The following is a 7,315-nucleotide window of genomic DNA, read 5'->3' on the forward strand; positions in this document are numbered from 1 at the left end:
GGCATAAATCAAAATGTTCTATCGTGCGTTCAACAATATTACCAAATCTGTTTACATTTTGACCACCCCAGAGGGGATTGTGGGCATTAAAATCGCCAACTAATAAAAAGGGTTCTGAAAGCTGGTCAACCAGACTATCCATTTCTGTTTGAGAAAGTTGAAATCTGGGTGGAACATACACTGAACATATAGTAAAGGTGCAATGCAGTGTTACCTTAGCTGTGATAGCTTGGAGATTGCTTTGAATATCCACAATTTCATGTGGAATTCCCTTTTTTATTAAAAGAGATGAGCCTCCGATAGGTCTACCATCTACCACAGAATTACTGAAGGTGTTAAAAATGTTATAAATCCGAAATGATATATTGTCAGATAACCTCAGGAATGTTTCCTGTAAACAAATAACAGAAGGGTTGTGATCATACAAAAGACGCTTTATTTCCTCATAATTTGGTTTCAGACCACGGCAATTCCATGGAATGACGGCTATTTCTTTATCATTACCCATTTAAATATTGTCTTTCTTTTTGACAGCTTGTATTTTGGACGTCTGAGTGGTGGGGGGAGTCACGTCCATATCATCTTCCCCCTCAATTGATAGAACTTCATACTTATTTTTAGTAGTTAAACTTTGTGGCACATTAAGCTTTGGCTTAACACTTTTTACTTATCTGTTTGCTTTTTCGTTTGTTGGCCATTGCGAGCTGCACCACTACCAGAGGCACTTCTGGCAGAAGGATCTTGTGACAGGCTTTGACCTTTACGATTTTCATTTGTTTTCGTCTGTCCCTTTTTTTGGTGATCCCTGTTTGTAATTTGGGGAATGGACTTTGCAGTAATTGTAAAAGAGCTTTTCTTGATCAGGACCGGAGTACTACCCGTTACCCAGGTAAGCTCCGTCTGTGCAATTGTATCAGAACGGGGTCCACCTGTCACTTTCTGGGGTCCCACTGGAGGGGCCAACCCTGCCTTATCTGCATAGGTGGTGCCGCAATTGTGTTGTGTCTGAAAGCGCTTGCGAGCTTCGGGGTAAGAAAGATGGTTTAAGGCCTTTATTTCTTAAATTTTTCTTTCCTCTACCCACTTTGCACAATTTCTCACGTCAGCCGAATGTGATTCACCGCAATTTACGCATTTAGGTTGGCCTCTACAGTCGGAAGCCACATGTCCTTCTTCGCCACATTTCACACAGCACTCCGGACTTTTACAATATGTTTTGAAATGTCCAAACCTTTGACATTTGAAGCACCGGATCGGATTTGGAATGTATGGATCTACTTTCACTCTCAGATACCCAACTTTGATAAATGCTGGGAGATCTGGTTTTCCAAATGTCAAGAACAACGTGCTTGTTGGTTTCCTCACGCCGCTCTGATTAGTAGTTACTCTAAAAACGTCGGTAACATCTTGGTCTGAAAGCTCATCTAAAATTTCGTTGTTATCACAGTCTACGAGTTCAGGGCAACGGATAACTCCCTTACAGGAGTTAAGAGTTTTGTGTGCAGACACCTTTACCGGTATATTTACAAATGTCTCTACCTTCGATAAATTATGTGCTTGTGCCAAACCTGTCCACTTCCACCAGTATATCCCCAGATCTTAGGCGGGATATTGTCCTAACAGAGCCCCTCAATGCCTTTGTTAATCGCGAAAGGCGACAATTTGAGTGGCTGGTTCGGATCGCTACACTGAATGACCAGGAATCTTGGAAAAGATTTCTGGTCATCGTTAGAGTCACTTGATCTACTTCTCTTCATTTGTTTTGTTTTAGATGCCATATTGAATGATTTAGGATTCAGTACCATTGCTCCCCACCCACCACCAAGCCCAACAAGGAGACGCCATATATACAAAGAAAAACATCTTATACTGATGACAGGGATACAACAGTACTATACTCTGAACGTAATAAATTACACCCAGATTGACCTGATTAAGCAACTGCCTTCTAAAATACAAATCTAGATAAAGATGGTTAATTCACAGTTATGTAGATTACGAAGTAATGTAAATGTTAATTATGTTACTTGAATTGTATTTTAGGGCTAAACCGTGACCACCCGACTAGATGAATCCAGGGCCAAAGTGATGCGTTGCTTCAGGAGTACCACAGTGTCACCATCCACTCAATCACCAGGATCCCTTTCTCCACCGATACGGGTCGCAGTCCACGGCAAACAGACCGTCCCACTTAGTCGCCTCTTACGACATACTGGGAGTACAGCGGGCCTATTCTACACCCCGAACCCGCAGGGGTATCCTTTCTGAGGTAGCTGACCATTTATCTTTCTTTTTTCCAAGACAATGCTCAAGTGTGCCACACACTCTGCTGGTGCTTCTACTCTTCTTTTTCTCGCTTCCTGGGCCATTGACCATGTTGGTTCCTCTGTCCCGTTCACCAGATCCTGTCTTCATGCACTTGGAGAGGGTGGCATCCCTCAGTCCACCTCCAATGGAGGCAGACCCACCCTCACTTAGTTTAGCATGCCAGTCGAGGCAAGGTCCCGGGGTATGGCCGAAGGTGTGCACTACCTTCTACTTGGAGCCATAACTGAGAGATTTAGGATCATTATGGGAGTCCAAGCATTAGCTTGCCTTATCAAAGATAAGCGACTGCAAACTAATGTGAGGTACTGCTCCTCAAAACAACCCCTATACCCCTGTTCGTGCTTTAAAAAATCAATATATCGCCCAGCCCCATCAGATATTAACAAAGCTATGGCTCATTTGGAGGACAACTGTACATCCATTCATACAATATATTACTTACATTTTTTAAAACAACTCATTTTTAAGGTGTGGCGGCTTTTGTTTTGGAGTGGCGCACCACCACGATTCATGACACATAAGCCCTGATTATTCTTATTTACGTTGTGACCTTCTTGAGCCACGTAGTGACTTTGTTTTTTACTAAGAAAGTATTCATTGTATTGTGGCTTGAGTTGCAGGATTAGAAAACCATCATCCACAATCCTCACGTGCGATCTAAAGACAGATAAACAGCTAGGAGGGGGTTGCAAACCTCAATATTCTGCCACGATTAGTGAGAGCAAACGCGCTCTCTGTTTTGCTGCTGTTGTCGACAGAGGTAGCGTTCTTTGCTATGGGCTACGGGAAGACAATGCGCCCAGAAATAAAATGACCGAAATAATGTAAGTACTTACTACATGCTCCCAAAATGTATATAAACCCATATGACGTTGCTGGAGAGTTGCTATTCCACTTTCTTCGTTTGTCTTTTACATTCTTTGTTCCAGTCTTGCCGCCTTCGTCAAGCTAACAACCATGGCGGCTCTTTGTTTATCTTCAAATTCTCATCAGGGTTTAACATAAAGCTCCAAAATAAGGACGTTGTTGGACAGTTGAGCTCGCTCACCGTTATCTGCAGTTTGGGGTTTTTTCTCCGTTGATAATTTGCTGGGAGTTGGTGGCGCTGATTGTCTTTGACTGGACGTCGCCATCTTAGCACAGCAGCGCTCCCTCCTCTATCTTCTATTCTCACTCCAATGGTTGAAGGTCCTTTCCCTGTCCTCCTTTTGGCACTCGTTTGCTTGAAAATGTTGTTCTTAGTGACCAAGAATGAGACCGACGGCTGCCATGTTGGTTAAACTCCCAACCAATAGGACAACGCCTCAGAGTTCATGTGATGGGAAGTCATTTCTGCTTTCGTTTTTTTAAGCTTTCGTTTATTTTACCCACTGATCTCTATAATATATCAGGATAGCTCATCCGTCACACGCCGCCGTGCAAGCCGCTGAAGCCAAAGAGACGCCATCTTACTACTCACATCTCGACTACATTGGCACAGCGTACATAGTGTACAAAGCAGATGAAGAGGCTAACAGAACATCTATATTTTACATTAAAAAGCGGGGAGATTCTCCCATTCCTTCAAGTAACGCAACCTTCGTCCCTTAAAAACTATTTGATACGTTATTCTCTATCTTTTGCTTTATTAAATGTACTTTTCCCCTTCCAATTCTCATTGCCTTTGGGACAAAATTCTACTGTGCACCCTGGCTCAGCACTCCCCTATAGCAATGATAGTTTTACTCCTCTAGAAAGAGATTTTCATTTGAACTGCATATCCCATCCCTTTTTTCCACTAAAATCCATGGTCATGATCCTTTACTTTTTATTCTTACTTTCATACAATTCACTATGCTCTCGTCTGTACAAAATATGAATCATCAAAGAGAGTGACTTTGGACAAGTTTTAAAATCATTTAACATTTTGATGATTTTTTTGTTTGTGTTATGAAATAGAAATAAGCTCTTTTCTGATATAGAAATATATTTGAACAAAAACCACAGGAATAATATGTGATAACCATAATGTGTAATAACCATAAACACACACACACACAGAAAAAAACAACACTGAAACACAACCATATGCTTTGGGTAAGACAATACGTTGTTTGCAATCTCAAACATACGGTATGCATGTTCAGTAATATTATTTTCCAGAACATATCATATGAATGAATCCTTGTCAGTCATTCAGCAGCAAAAAAAAATGTTGTTTATCCAAATGAAGGGTCATGCCGGGTCAATTGTATGCAAACTGGCTTGCTAACTGCACTGTAAACAATGCCTGGTAAGCATCATGGAAGCACTGAGATTCTCCCATTCCTTCAAGTAACGTAACCTTCGTCCCTTAAAGAAATACATATATTATGATATAACAAAAAAGTACGTACATTTGCTCTTAGCTATTATAGAGCTATATAAACGTATCAATTGTGGACATACATTTAATCAGAGGAATTTTACACGATCGAAAATATCTGAGAGATCGACAGTGCAACCCCTTAAACTATCAATCATAAATCTACATTTCAATCATACTTACAGGTGAAATGTTCGTCCACAGCCTTTGAACTGGCGATTTGTGCAGTTAATAGCTGCACATGAAGGCATCTTAAGGCAAAATTTGTGTCCAATCCGAATTAATAAAAGAAGTTCACCACAAATGCAAAAGCCTGTCGAGAAGTGTTTCTTGCGAGTGGCAATATGGCGGCCGTGTGGCTTCAGAAGCCATCGCCAATGAGCTATCCAGATATATAATACAGATCAGTGATTTTACCACGCTTACGGTTACATTTATATTATATATTGTGCTACTTTTATTATTAAATATTTCACTTCATATATTTGAAATATATAATACTGAAGGGCCTCCTCATGCCATCCTAAACCGCATGTGCTTAAAAACACTTAATTATTGGATTCATTCGGTACCAGTTTTTTAAAACAGGTGTAAACACGTTAATTTATGGACGGCCGTTTCTGCCACTGAAAGAAAAAAAATACCCCGAGGTAAGGCGTAATTAATTTTGAAAATCTGAACTTCTGAGAGAAAAGCTCGTAATTATGACCTAGAACAGGGTTGGCCATTACGTCGATCGCGAGCTACCGGTAGATCGCGTAAACGTCACTTTGTAGTTGTCATATGACAATAGTCAGCTGACATTAAGCTCCCCTCCTGATTCGTACTTGCTCCCCCGCAGCGTTTCAAGCTACACACGAAGATGCAACTTTCATCTTTATGATTGTGATTATGGATGAACTAACTCAGAGGTAAGATGTCTATATCTATAAATAAAGTTATCTGTTCACTTGTAGCGGCTAGCTACGTAGAAAAAAAGTGTATTGTTTACTGGCTTTGCTTGGCGTCATGAACTCTACTACAGAAATCAGTGTTTTCTACACGTTGGCTTCTTAAACTATTATTTCATGATGAAATTAAAAATGTGCCATTGGTGAAACCTTTTCAATATGTTGCCTTGACTTGGGCTGCATTGACGTTTGCATAATCATTTTAAATTCTTGCATATGGCTAATGTTTGATAGCAAATGCTAACTGGATGTAATACATGAACTGTGTGTTCTAATGAACGTTACATACTGTAGCTAATTTGACTGACATATTAGCAGTACTCAGGTTATGTACACAACTATTTAGGAGTTATGTGGAATGATCTTTATTTCCATATTGAAGTGAATTATGATAGCGACTACTTTGATTACCTGTAAATTTGAAAATGTGAATGTGAAATACTAATGAATATTTACAATAGAATTTCAGAGTTTACTGGTTACATTTTGTATGTTATGTTTTATAGAAAGAGGTAGATCATTTTGACTTGTACTTGCATGCTGAGAAAGTGCGTGCACTCCTGATATACATGTATAGCCTACATAAATACATACTCTTTTTTTTTTTTTTTTAAATATAGTAAATATATATACACTTTCTATATTTATAGTAACAGGTAGATCTTTGGGACTTGGTCATTTTAAAAGTAGCTCGCAGGCTAAAAAGTGTGAACACCCCGAACCTAGAAAGTCAAAATTACGAGATAGAAAGTCCCAAGTATGAGATAAAGTCATAATTACTAGATTAAAACATTGAAATTACAAGATAATCAAAATAAGATTAAAAAGTCACCATTATCAGATATTTAGTGGACATGCGCCGCCGCCTTCTTCGTTTGGCACAATTCCAATTCACTTTTTATCTCACAATTAAGACAGAATGGCGCGTGGCCGTATGTATACGGACTCACTGTGCAGATAGGACACGAGGCACTTCCGTCAAACAAAAAAGGTTTAATAACAACAAACAAAGTACAAAACAAGAACTGAGAGTGTCCACAAGGGAAAAATTCTAACAAAAACACCGGACCGCGAGTCGCGGGAAAAAGCGTTGCACACACGGCCAGCAGGTAATTAAAGTACAAACGAAAAATCACTATTACAAAAGGTAACAGGAAAACGCTACTATAACAGAGAAAAGCTAGAATAGCGCAATGTCCACTGCTACACAAGCAGGCAAAAACACGATACTTACAACGGACGAACAAACAAGAGACAAGAATTAGGAACGGGGTAACAAGGAACGATGGGAATCAGGTGTGCATTAGAAGACGTTCTGGCAAAGAGTAAGAGGAGACGCAGCCACTAAATAGTTCACAGGAAATTGGTGTCAGGTGTGCCTGGACTCCTCCCCTGGTGATTGGGTGTACTGCAAAGAACAGACATTAGATGACATTTTGATCTCACAATTGTTGCGTTTTATAATTATGACTTTTTATCTGATAATTACTACTTTTTATCTCCTAAATATGACGTTTTATTGTCATTTTTGTCACACCCTGCTGTGACACTGGTGGTATGTTTGGGCTATTTTGTACTGTTACTCAGTTTATGGTGTATTTACTTACTCTGCTGTCTTCCACCTGGCCACTCCTGTCCTGGGCGGATGTGCTGCAGCTGCTTATCATTATCATACCCATTTAAACTCACCGGT

The sequence above is a fragment of the Dunckerocampus dactyliophorus genome, chromosome 4 (assembly GCF_027744805.1).
Source record: "Dunckerocampus dactyliophorus isolate RoL2022-P2 chromosome 4, RoL_Ddac_1.1, whole genome shotgun sequence".
NCBI classification, from domain to species: Eukaryota; Metazoa; Chordata; class Actinopteri; order Syngnathiformes; family Syngnathidae; genus Dunckerocampus; species Dunckerocampus dactyliophorus.